The 14,379-nt window shown below is 34.1% G+C and overlaps 2 protein-coding genes across 4 annotated transcripts in view; one reads left to right on the forward strand and one right to left on the reverse strand.

Moving 5' to 3' along the window:
- LOC150105460 (2-amino-3-carboxymuconate-6-semialdehyde decarboxylase-like) overlaps nt 1–14,379 on the forward strand; it is a 130,587-nt gene that overhangs the window by 97,230 nt on the left and 18,978 nt on the right. The gene's annotated exons all lie outside the window — the stretch shown is intronic.
- The window catches only part of LOC150105461 (GTP-binding protein 10), a 210,743-nt gene continuing 199,511 nt past the window's right edge, over nt 3,148–14,379 (reverse strand). For 2 of the 3 annotated variants that reach the window (XM_090394162.1, XM_090394160.1), the window contains exon 10: nt 3,148–4,114. The gene's annotated coding sequence lies outside the window, so the exon portion shown is untranslated. Of the gene's footprint in view, nt 4,115–4,136; nt 4,925–14,379 lie in introns of those variants that run through there. The other variant, XM_090394161.1, reaches the window with a different exon arrangement.

Raw genomic sequence — 14,379 nt, forward strand, 5'->3', positions numbered from 1 at the left:
TGTAACCTATAAAAAGCAGAGAAATGGCTGTCATAGTGATTTCTTTAGGTTCATATATGGATGTTAGTTACATCGAGCTTGTTATTGTTGACAGTACTGGGAGGCAAGTTGCAGATGAGATGTAACACAATGGCTGTTTCATCAACCTGTAAGAAAGGTTGATGACAACTTGTATAGGACAAATCTGTAGCTACGAATTAGAAGCAAAGGTTGTTATACTGTATTTGAGACTTGTGTGTTGGGGGGGGGGGGTAGCAAACTTTAAAATCCAACCCCAATATAGTTTCATGACACTCCCCAACATAGGGGAAATTTTAATTCTTAGACCTCCTGCCTAATAGCCAAGGTGGTCTACCAGCACCCACAGAGGTCCCATTCTCCTTCTTAGGACTTCAGATTTTCCAGCACTTATATGCATGTCACATTTATGTTGCATCCTCAATCTCTCTCTCTCTCTGTGGCAGAGGAAATAGTGGTATTATTAAAACTTTGTTTACTTTAACTATAGTGAAAAAAAATCTAAAAATTAACTTCAACCAACACTTAAGATTTAATACAAGCTAAATGTATCCTCTTCTACAACCTCGTCTCACCAGTGTCACTAATATTTGGCCAAGTTGAACTAACCAGTGAAAAAAACACTTCACCCTTATTCCTAATGCTTCTGGCATTACTATACATGAAGTGCAACATACCCTTATACAGCCTACACCTGCCTCCTAATATCTGTTCCATTTAAATTCAAAACCTGATAAACTGCAATCAGTAATATTTGATCAATTCCCATTCTCACACTCACCTATCTGTCTGCCCTTCCCACATACCAACAGCTTGGGTTTCCCTAATTTTCATGTCCAGTCTCTCACTGAACAAATTGCTGCAAGCACCATCCATCAGTCATATATATATTTTTCCTTTTTGCCATCACACTGTATACCATTCTTTCTGCATTACATCTTTTATGTTTTCTTTGGGAAAATAAGATATCACTTTTACTTTTTCATATTGAATCTGCCTCTTTTTACAAAATCACCATTATAATGCATGGTTTTACACTTGCTTTCTCTTTCTTGAAAGCTCATTCCTATATATATATATATATATATATAGGAATGATATATAATATATATATATATATATATATATATATATATATTATATATATTCCCCCCCCTCCATTCTGTTTCATCATACACTATATGTTTCTCCAGTCTGTTTCATCATACACTATATATTGCAAAAGACTCCATGTAAATACACTATTTCTCTCATCACAGCCATTTTTCTATGCTCTAATTATCCACCACTTATGTCTGTTTTTGATTCTCATATTTTTGCAAATTTTTTTAATAACATTTACTGGTGCTTCCTATGCTGTACCATTCATTTGTGACATGCAAGCACCAAATTGTCTGCAGATTACCTAGGTATTGGTCTGGGTGTCATGCATAGAAAAGCAGCCACCATACTGTGATCTATTGAGACTCATCCTCTAATTGGGTGGCTTGTGTTAAGCCTAGTTAAGAACATTGTAGGCATAGGATAGGAAAGATGGAATTGAGGCTTGCATGCACAATCAGATAAAAAGGCAGTGTTCTATTGGTCTCATCTCACCCTGATCTGGCATTATTGCTAGATTGTTCAACCTAGCTAATCTAGATCTGCGGGTAACAAGTATGGTTGATACCATAGTAAGTGCATGAACTGAATGCCTTTAGGTTCATATACCACAAGCATTGCAGGCTTCCTGCTCTAAGATGTGGGATCAGAATCCCTTCATGCTCGCATGCATTAAAAGGCAGCACTAGCTGGAATTGCCTTCGTACTGTTACAGTGTGATCGCTCTAGCAATGAGGCCAACAGAACAGAAAGCATCAAGGCAATTATTGAGACTATGTGGTCACTGTTTCCTTTGCTGCACTGTTCAGGTGTGACATGCAGGTGCCAAATCATCTGCAGACACCTAGGTACTGCAATGGTCTGGGTGTCATGCTTAGAAGATCAACCATCATACTTCAACTTATTGAGACTCCTCCTCTGGCTCTTAGATACTTCGTGAATTGGCTTTGAAACACTTTTAACACTCTTGCTATTTTTGGTTTCCACCCACAAAACTCATGGCTATCAAATACGTTGCACATGCACAGTGAATCTTGCAAAATTTATATGCACTAAATAACAACCCCTTTCTACCAATGTTCTGTTATACATTAATGCCAAATGACCTAACTGATTTTTTTTTTTTTTATTCACATTCTTCAACTATCGTAATGCATTTCTACAATCATATCAGTATCTTATGCTCACCACCTTTAATTATATACAATCTTCAAAAAATTCTTACACAGGTATATCAAATTAATATCCTTAAAATTAAATGAAGTTTTAATTAATCTGTTTTTAGTCTACTTGATAAAAAAAAGGGCTGCTCCTTTGCAAAAATAACTGTTTTTTTTTTTTGATCCAACATAGAGCATCATGAATTTTCAATATTAATATATTGTCTCATTTTTAATCTTATTACTGCTTTATTCCAAGTCTGATTGCAATAAGAATATATTATCCCCATCATTTAAACTAATCAGTCAGTCATTTTTTATAATAGAGAACCATGCCATTGTTACTAAAATAAGTAAATTAATACACAGGAGCAGATAATCAAGTAACATTCTTTATCTTCTAATGACAGTAAAATGTGTCAAATATCTATTTATAAATCTTTCTAAATATGCCTTAATGCTGTGTGAAAATCACTGAATCTAGAAGTTTTCAATTCTAAATAAAGCAAAGGTGCCAAATCTACCACCCAAAGTTTTTGACATAACATACTGTTCACACTGTTGTGACTATATAGCTGGTTTGTGTTCCATGCTTTACAAGTATTGCTGCATTAGCCATATTACTACATTATTTTCTTAAGGTATACAAAAGAATAAATGTCAAAAGGAAAGTTACTATTATTTATTTTTGATATTACAAGCACAACTAGAAAGACACTGTGTTTGTGTAAGAGGAGGCTATCTAGAAATGAGCCTTGTCAAGCTATAAATACTACAATATCAAAAGTGTCCCTGTCATGTGCCATTCGGATACAATGAAATAATATCAATAATTTGTAATATTCGTATTAACTTACAAAACTACATATAAGGACAAAAACACTACCTTTATTTCACTGGAATCAAAATGTGGATTCTTCCCACCTCACACACACACACATAGCCAATTTTTATACAGAATGTTTAGATAGTGGCTGCAGATGTTCCATAGCCCAGATACATATATTATGACAGTGCTCTTGTTTGCTTACAAAGCACGCTTCAATATTTCTTCTGAGCATTATCAGAATGAATCTTATAACTAAAAAAACACAAATTGAAAAGAATAAGTGTTTTTTTTTTTTTTTTTAAATGAAGTCTATTCAGAGTACATTATTAATATGATATATTTCACATAAAATTCCTCATAACTTGCAGATGGTTCTTGAAATTTGGGTTCAATTTTCACATATAACAATACAATATCAGATTTGATGCCTCTTTTGAAAGATTAAGAAGTTATTAACTTTTATCAGATTTTTTGAATACTGAGGCATGAGATCTTCGATGAATGAAGATAACACTTCTATTTTTTTGTAATGGGCTTGAACCTATTAACTCGAATCTTTCCTTTAATCAATCCACAATATCAGTGCTGTAGACTTTTCTGACATTTTATGCATGGTTGTAATACAAACAGTAGGCTGGAATAAATCCAGCTTAATATCATGTATCATGATATTAAGTGTATCATGGAAAAAATATTTTTTCCATGATACAAAAATCTCACAACAAATCAAAACTGGCAACTGAATGTCAATTTCTGTATCCCCTAGTACAATTTAAACTGGTCATGTACTGATAATCATTTCTGTATTACACAACCAATGTTTTGAAGTTAGGCATGGTTTTTTATGGCCAAAACTGATAGTCTTTCCATGTTAATTATCTTCGTTCTTCCTAAAAAAGTCTTCACTGATTGAATCTTTGAAGATAACAGACTCTTTATGTAGATTTTTCTATCTTATCTATATTATGGAGAGGTAATGAGGTTCCTTTTGACTTCTCTGAAGCATCTGAAAAAGATTGTAATCAGCATAGCAAAGTATTTCATTAACTTAGAAAACAAAATAATACACAAACTGAACAATTTATGTAAAATTTTATTGCGGTCCCATAATGCAGACCAATTTTTATCTGTCCAAAGGATCGAGTTTTTCGCACAGATGTAAACTCACATCCTGCTATTACAATAATATTTAATGCAACGAGCGATGCAGTTGTTGATAATAAAAAGATATATAGTCTTAGGTCTGGTTCTATATTTCAATTTCACATACATATTTGTTACAGAGGACATTAAATAATTATAAACTATGTATTAGCAAGGTAATCAGATCTCTGACTGTGCTACAATTATAATCACTGAAAATCAGTTGGACCGTGTTATGCATCACTTGACCAAACACCAAATTGATGTTTTGGAGATTAGTTTGCCATCTGACATATAATGATGCAACCTACCTATAAAAAAATCGAGCCCAAAAGGAGTCTATATGTTTCCTTTCAAAGAACTAAACACCAAACAGAATACGTTACTAAGAAAATTTTACAAAACATGATTTTTTTCCAAAATCATCAATTTGGCGCTTGGTCAAGTGATGCATAATGTGGTCCAATTTCAGTAAGATATTACATGAAATGTCTACATGCCATCAAGTTCAAGTGAACTTAGTATTACCATGTTATGGAAATCTCTACAATGAATAGATATACCTAATCCAGCTGCTGATGGAAAAGAAATAGGAATAAAAATGCATCCCTGATGTTCATTTTCAATTCTAGTAAATGTTGTGTAAGAACATCCCTTTAACTGATGAAAATAGCTGAAAGAAAATTGACAAATAGTTAACAAATATCTAACTGTTGTAGCCAAGTGACAAAAGTTCAAAAATGACAGAGCTTGAAAAACACAATCTCAGTTAGATGAAGTCTGTCCATTAATTGAAGGCAATAAGAAAAGTTGCCTTTTATTAAGGATTGTACTAGCCTACCATATGTTTTTCAAACTATTTGTAGTTGTTAAATGATTTGTAAATTATGATAGTCATAATTTACAAATCATTTTTACACATTAGACATCTGATTGGTTTTGGTTGCATAAATACATGCTATATGGACTCATCATGTGCCTGATTAAAGAATGATAAGTACATTTCATCACCAAATTAAATTTGGTGATGTTATGGATGTTATTTCCATGTGACTGGTCTAATTGAACAATTGCACATGTATAGTGAGGAGAGATAGGGAAGAGTAACAGAAAGAAAAAAGTTCATGTAATTGTTAATGACTAGATATAAGAAAGGTGTGTCTGAAAATGAATTTTTAAGCAAATTACTATCACAGAGAGAACTTTCAAAATCCATAAAAAGAACGTTTGCTGTGAACCATTATATAACACACAGATCTGAATTCATGCACTCATGCTCATCTTAATATGAAATGCTGTGTAGGTAGCTTTTATTATCTGCCTCCATCCACTGTCCCTACTGTATTGTCTTTATCTGTACATATGAAGATCTGATGAAATATGAGAAGCAGCCAGCACTTTTTGCTGCAAGTTGTGAGTGGTACAATCTCTGTAAGAGTCACTATGCATTCCACAATCTCAACATAACTAGTGAGGAGGCTCTGAAGAATTTTGTGATCTCTTCAAAGTAAAGATAGCAGAAGGAGGTGTTTAACCTAGATGAGACAGATCTGTTTTGGAAGCATATGCCCAGTTATACTTTATCCATTGAAGGGAAGGAAGACAGCACCTGGGTATAAAGAAGCCACCAAAAACTTCTCATGGTGTACTACTCAGTGGGTTTTAACTCATGGTCAATGAATATGTAAAGGAAAGACTGCCTGTTCCTTCTCAAGACAAACATGCACTTTCCCATGTTAAATAAATAATGTTTATACCTTCAATTAGTATAATACTTCTTATCTTGGCATGAATAACACATATCACGGCTTGGCTTGAAACTGCCTAGATCTTGAATTCAGTTGTCTATTCAAATGCACCATTAATGTTTTGTCCCATTAATATCATTCTTTACATCCACACAATACTAAGAGGAGAAAAAAAAGGGAGATAACATCAAAGAATTTTTGATGTTATCTCCGTCATCAATGTCAGGATTCCATCCCATCTGGCAGAAAATAAATTGATACATTAAAACAACACTGTCATTTTAATTTTTAAACCTTATAAAACTGTAGTGTGCATTACTGCCACTATAAAACAGGGGAATGATCACCCAAATCTTCCTCCACAATCACATGTGAAGGACCAGGCTGCAGCTCTTCAGGTGTAACTTTTGTTGTTGTTTTTTTTTGATGAAAATGTCCAATGTGCTTTGCTTATTCCTCTTCTTCTTTTCATCATAAATTTCTTTATAACAAGCAAACACATCATGTACTTTCCTTTCTCCTAATAAGTAGCGTTCAACACTGGGGTCCATGTTTTCAGCCATTTTGCAAACATCGCTAACTGCAGAGAACATTTCTGTAAGACCCTTCACTGTGAATTGTTTAATTATGTCTTCTTGTTTTTGTTTTCCCCTCTTCCTTTTCTCTTCTTCCAGTTCGACCAATTCTTCATTGGCACTTTCTATGAGTTGAACTATGTTCGCATCCTTCACTTCGAGATTCAGATTGTTTGCTATGCCCACTATTTCTTTACTCAATTTACAAAGGTTCTTCATTTTTCTTCACAACTCCCAAAATTGTGCACAAACCTTTCTAATGTCTTTTTCCATATGCCACTCATACATTGAGAGGTCACTTCGTCCCAAGCACAGCATTATTTTTAATAGCATGATAAATATTGAATGCTTTCCAGAATTGCATTTCCTTCAGTGACAGAAATGGCTAGTGAAAAAGTTCTCCATAGATCATCATCATCATCATTAAATTCCTGCCATGTACCCTCAAGGGGTGTACAGGATATGATAGTACTACATGAAAAAAAAATTACATCATTATTAATTTCCTATCTACAATTTTCCTCCTAATCAGTCTGTTACTTGTCAAGACTCCAACATTATCAGATCTTATATTTCTATCATCTAAAGCACTTTGTACCGTATCAATCCACCTATATCTTGGTCTTCCTCTGGGTCGTTTTGCTGCCAACCTGGCAGAGAACACTTGTTTTGCTAATCTTTCCTCACCCATTCTGTTTAAGTGACCATACCACCTGAGATTAGCTCTGCTAACGCATTCCTGGATGCTGACAATGTCAAGTTCTTTCCTAATATCCTCGTTTTTAATATGATATTGCCATTGATGCCATCTGTTCACGCCTATAATCTTTCTCAGGACTCTCATATCTGTGGTCTCTAGACTTTGGTCAAGTGTTTTACTTCTGACCCAGCTCTCAGATCCATAAGTTAAAACTGGTTTGAACACTGTCTTGTATATAGCTAATTTAGTGTTCCGACTAATTTATCTTTTATTCCATATGAATTTATTCAATTGACTTCCCACCATACCAGCTTTGCTGATTCTGTTGTCAATTTCTATATTTAATTTACCATCTTCAGTAAAAATCGTGCCTAAATAGCTGAAATGTTTTGCTTGTTTCACAGGTTCTCCATTCACAACACAGTTGACATTTTCAATGATTCTGCCTATTTTCATTGTCTTTGTCTTTTTATTGCTGACCTTCATGCCATAATTGTTACAACCGTTATTCAATTTAGTCAGGGAATCTTGCAGACTTGTAGTGGATTTATTTAGAAGTATAACATCATCCACATAAAGCAAAGGGCTGACATTAACATCTCCAATTTTGATATCATGTTTAATACCACTTTCCTTCATAATATGATCCATATAGATAATGAATAACAGAGGGGATAATGTACATCCTTGTCTCACACCAGATTTAACATTAAACCATCTTCCTGTACTTCCTTCAATTCTAACTGCTGACTTACAACTTGATATAATGCCCCATTGACACCATATAACTGCAGCGTATTGAATAGCTTCTCTCTTGGCACCTTGTCATATGCCTTTTCCAAATCGACAAAACTTAAATACAGATCTTTGTTATACTCCCATGATTTCTCGACTATTTGTCGTAAAGTGAAGATCTGATCCTGACTGCCTCTATTTGGCCTGAATCCAGCTTGTCCTTCACCAAGCCTTTCTTCCACAATTCTTCTTTTCTCAAGTATACTTGCATAGATCTTGCCAGGAACACTCAGTAGGGATATACCTCTGTAATTCTCACATTCAGTTTTATTTCCCTTTTTATATATGGGTACTATGAGAGCTCTACTCCAATCATCAGGAATTCGTCCCTCTGTCCAGGCTTTCTGAACTATGCAGTGCAGCCATTGTAAGACTCTTATACCACCATACTTCAGCATTTCTGGTCGAATATCATCTACTCCTGCTGCCTTTCCACATTTCAAGCCTTTGATGGCTTTTTCTACTTCAAGTATGGATATGTATTCCTGACTGTATGCCTGGTCAGTGTTTTTTACCACTGTGCTATCATCACTGCTTGTTTCATTTAGCAGTTTTTCAAAGTAATTACTTCATACTTCAAGGATATCTTTTTCTCCCATTTTCATGTCACCTTTATCATCTCTAATTCCTTTTACGGCACTCTTTCCTCCATTCTTAAGCTTCTTCAACAACCTCCAGAATATTTTGCCACCTTCTTGATATTTATTTTCTATATTCTTGCCAAAGTCCTCCCATGACTTTTGTTTAGCTAGTTTTACACAGTGTTTAGCATTCTCGCATTTGTCTCTATATTCTCTAAGAGCACAAGCTGACTTATTTGACAGGAAGTTTTGATATGCTTTCTTTTTTCCTTCACTGCCTCTTTAACTTCCTGTGTCCACCAGGGAGTTCTGATTTTTTTATCCTTACAGACAACCTTACCACATGCCTCTCTGGCAGAATCAATCAATGTTTTCTTCAGAGTTTGCCACTGAATCTCCAAGGTTTGATTCCTTTTCTCAAACTCTTTCATTTTTTCTTCAATAATCTTTGTGTATTTTACTCTACAGTTCACATCTGAGAGCTGCTCAACTTTTATTTGCTTTAAAACTTTCTTACATGTTATTCTTTTCAATATGAAATTCAATTTTATCCTGCTCAAGACTAAATAGTGATCACTTCCAATTTCAAATCCTCTGTACACTCTGGTGTCCTGCACCAGGGAGAAAACATCACTACAATAACATAGTCAATGAGACTTTTCTTATTCCTAGCCTCTTCTCTCCATGTGAATTTGTGCACATTTTTATGTTGGAACATGGTGTTAGTAATAATCAGTCCATGTCCTGAGCAGAAATCCAACAGGTATTTGCCATTATTATTAGCTTTGCTCTTTTCTCCAAATTTTCCAAAAATATTTTTGTATGTCTCACAATCATTTCCTACTCTGCTATTTAGATCCCCAAAAAGGACCACCTTTTCATTTTTCATTGTGTCAGTTGCTTTTTCTAAACCCTCAAAAAATTCCTCCACTTCTACCTTAGTAGAACCTTCTGTGGGACCATAGGCACAAATAAGTCTCATTGTCCAGTTCCCCATTCTCATATTTGCCCACATTACTCTACTTGAGACTGACTGCCATTCAAGAAGATTAGCCTCATATTTTGTGTTTTGCCAAATATTTGTTTGTTTTGCAAAATATTTTTCATATTTTGTTCTCCGTAGATAATAAGTTTTAACACTGCAAGAACTTCCTGATCCATCGGTTGGATCAATGAAGGAGGGAGAAACATGATCTTGGGGTGAAGATCACTAATATAAGGTGGATGACTTGGAGCATTATCTAGAATTAATAAAATTTTAAATTCTACATTTTCTTTCACACAATAGGTTTCCATTTCATTCGCATAACAGTTGATTAAAGCATCCTCAAATAATTCTTGAGTCATCCATGACTTCTTATTGCTCCAATAATGAACTGGAAGAGTATGCTTCCTAATGTTTATGAAAGCTCATGGATTCTCACTGTGCCATATCACAAATGGTTTCCGTTTATATCCAGCCACATCACTGCTAACAGAATCTTAATGTCTTTAAGAGCCTTGAAACCAGGCATAGATTTTAGCTTTTTGTCGATGAATGTCTGCTCAGGCATTTTTTTCCAAAACAAGGTGGTCTCATCCATATTAAATATTTACTATGGCAAATAATTTTCCTCTGTAATAATGTTATCCAATTTCTCCACAAACTCCTTGGCAGCCTTCTCATCAGCACTTGCAGATTCACCATACCTTTTCACATTATGCAGCACAAAAGGTTGCTTGAATTTCATGAACCAACAGAAGAAGAAGCATTGAATTCGTAGTCATAATCGGATCCTGCTTTCTCCTTCAACATGTTGAAGAGACTTTGTGCCAATGGGTATGCACTTTTGGTTCAGGTCCTCTATCCATGATGCAAGTAGCTGAATTTCATGAACCAACAAGAAGCAGCAGCAGCACTGAATTCATAGTCATAATTAGATCATGCTATCTCCTTCAATATGTTGAAGAGACTTAGTGCCAATGAGTATATGCACTTTTGGTTGCCAATGGGTATGCACTGTAGAATGAGACGATCCGAAGTCATGTGTGATCACATTGATGGGCTTAACAGTTTCATGTTGCTTTATAACTTGCAATTTCGTTTCAAGATTAGTTGCTCACCTTTTTCTGTGATTCTTCACTAGGTTTTTTGATTGGGTGTGTAGCACAAATATCGCAAAATATTTAGCAATCAATACACAAATAACCTATTTCTCAAACACAAAATCAACAGAGGAACTGTTGAAGGGAGGTTGCCACCATGCATGATGTATTGTTGCTAAACAGAAATCATTTTATTTTATGCTCGCTTGAGCCTTGTTTGAAAGTATAATCGAAAATGTTATTTATTCCCTTATGGGATCACAGACGTAAGTCGAGGGATGACTGTATAATGTTGCACTGAACTAGTTATTCTTCCTTATATCCTCTTGTAACAACTAAAATTATAATATACATATCACACTCTAAATAGCTAAAGACAATTAACTATTTCCTTTAAACACTTCACTAGAATCACACTTTGTATTGTACTTTCTATCAACAGAAGTAAACTGCTGTAACCCCATTATTAACAAACCAAAAATTTCAAAACTTTAACCTACAGTAAATAAATACCTTCTAATTAGGATACAACAGAAAAAATAATTTTCTTCTTAACTCCAATTTTCTCTCTACACTGTCATCATTTTATCTTTTATGATAAAAAATACCAAACAAACCAACATTATGCCCAGAGGCATCTCATTTTTAGATGCCTCTTCTCTATATGCCAATGTCAATATGCTTAAATTCCTAGAATGTTTGTCTGCACATTGCTGATACATGACCAGAATCTCTTGAACATGCAAAATTATCTCCTACTGATATCTTCTCTAATAAAACTAATAATCTCAGTCAACTTCTTTAAATGCAATGCAAAGTTTTGGTCTCTTCACAGTCCGAAACATTAGCAGTATATTCACTGAACTGAACTTTTTCTATTTCCTTGCCTTTTCTCTTAGTACATTAGATATATGGACAATGTGTATCAGAAACATGAATGCTATACAACAGCTATTTCGTTCTTTCAACACTTTTAATCCTAGATTAAAATTCACCAACGAATATGAAGGAAATAAATCTATAAGCTTAAATTTGACCCTCATAATAGCAGTACCCAAGCATATCACAAACCTACTAACAACGGAAATTATTTGCATTTCAATTCATATCACCCTTATTATATCAAAATATGTCATATTAACATAATTCGGTAATGTGCCTACAAATATTCATCTTCTGTCAGGCTTGAAACCAAGAAATTATTTAAATTTATCAGTAAGCCATAAAACAGACCTACAAATTATAAAATTATGTTCCCCACTAGAAAAAAACAAAATACAGCTAATTCTCTTTTTACACAGCTTTTTTTTTTTTTTACACGATTTCGAAAACAAAAGAAATTCTATTTTTACACTGTATATTTTGATTTAACACGGTTCAAATGGCACTTATTTTTAAAATTTCTGTTTGAATTCATTTCTGTTAAAAAGAGTATTCCCATTATAATTATCATTTCCTAGTATGGTACATATATGCTTAAACTTGAATTTTGGGACCCTCCCCTTGATGTTTTAAATATCAGGGATTACTATACGCTACAGAATGTAGACAAATCCCAAGTAGACCATATATAGCAAAATCACAAAAAAAAGGTTGGTGGCTTTAAAGCATCTAAGGATTGTGTGACTATTATTTTGCAGCAATGCTTCAGGAGATCGTATATTAAAACCATTACTCATTAATCGATTCCTAAGACTGCAGACAATGAAAGGTGTGGATTTTAACACGTGACCAATGCATTGAAAGGCAAACAAAAAACTGTTTGGTTACAAAAGAAATTTTTAATGAATGGTTCCATGTTTTGTTTTCCAGAAGTTAACAATTTGATGGAAAAAAAATCTGGATTTTAAAGTTTTTTGATTATAGACAATGTGCCTGACCATCCTGTTTTAGAACACCCAAATGTGGAATGTTGTTTTCTGTCACCTAATACAACCACTAGACCAGGGTGTGATCGCTACCGTCAAAACTTACTACATAAGAAGAACATCTCAATACATTTTGGATAAACTAGATAAGGATAATTTAGCGACGGTTATTGATGTGTGGAAAAAATTTTCTATTTTGGATTGCATCAAACTTGCTAAGTTGGCATTATCAGAATTGAAACCACCAACTTTAAATGCATGCTGGAAAGCTACTTGGCCAGAATGTGTGAAAAAGAAAAACCCTATACCTTTGTATACAACTGAATATCCCAATATCATCAGATTAGCACATGCAGTTGGCAGAGAAGGATTTGATGATTTTTTCCGTCTGCAGATATTGAAGAATTGACGGTTGACAAGGCTATTTGTTAGTGATGACGAAATAACAGAAGCTGTCCTGGAGAATCTCAATGAAAAAGAAAAAAGTAATGATGATGAAGAGATTCCACTCACTGCAGGATTAATTAAAGAAGGGCTTCAAATGGCTAGTAAAATTGCAAATAATTTTCTTATGCATGATCCAAATACTGAATGAGCTAAACAGTTTAAGAGTGAAATGAAGTCATGTATGCCGCGATATGAAGAATTATACAAAGATCTAGTCAAAACAGGATTTCAACGATTAATTACAGAGTTCATGTTAAAAAAAATAAAAAAATCAACCTTCAGAATTAATGGAAATTAGTGCTAATTTAGTCCCTTTTACTGAAGAAAAACATTTCAGCATTGCAGTATGAACAGGACAGCCAAAGTGTTTCAAGTGATGGAAGTGATTTAATTCTAAGAATGTGGCTAGTCAGAAAGTGATGGTGAATAAAATTTAACTAATAACCATATGCACAGATGTATTTGGACCTTTTCGAATTTTTCCTTTATTAGTAACACACTATTTTCTTTAAGATATATATATATATGCATGTTTTGTTTGAAAATAACTTGTTTATATTGGGTTTTAACATCTGGAACCATTCTTCTATTTGTTCATATGCACTGTATTTTTTTTACATAGTTTTCATTTACATGATTTTTGCTGGATCCAATCTACAGTGTAAATGGAAAATTGGGTGTATACTAAATTAAACAACTACAGTAGCTCAGACCAGCATGCTACTTTGTCATAAGTAAGTGCCAATCAAGATGTAATACCTGTTATATTGGATCCACCATTCATTCCATAAAGTGCTGAACATTATCGACATTGCGATATTCCCATATCAGACTACTTGCTTCAGCCACAAAGATAAACGCAAGCAAAAGCAGACTAATAACAACAGCAATCTAAACATTCCCCAGAAATTAAGAGGGTTACCGTTATTGATTTCCAAGCAAGCAGAAATCAAATTACATTGCTCTAAATCATCATCATCAAATTTCTGACATATACCCTAAAGGGATGTACAAGATATAATTGTACTACACGACAAATTTACATCATTACTAACTTCCTATCTACAATTTTCCTCCAAATCAATCTATTACCTGTCAAGGTTCCAACATTGTCAGATCTTATATTTCTATCTTCTAAAGCACATTTTACCATATCAATCCACCTATAATCTTTGTCTTCCTCTGGGTCTTTTTCCTGCCAACCTGGCAGAGATTAGCTCTGCTAGCACATTCCTGGATGCTAACAATGTCAAGTTCTTTCCAATTATCCATGTTTTTAATATGATATTGCCATTGATGCCATCTGTTCATGTCCCTAATCTTACTCAG

Source organism: Typopeltis vanoorti, chromosome 6, assembly GCF_054136105.1.
Source record: "Typopeltis vanoorti isolate ZY-2024b chromosome 6, IOZ_Tvanoo_1.0, whole genome shotgun sequence".
NCBI classification, from domain to species: domain Eukaryota; kingdom Metazoa; phylum Arthropoda; class Arachnida; order Uropygi; family Thelyphonidae; genus Typopeltis; species Typopeltis vanoorti.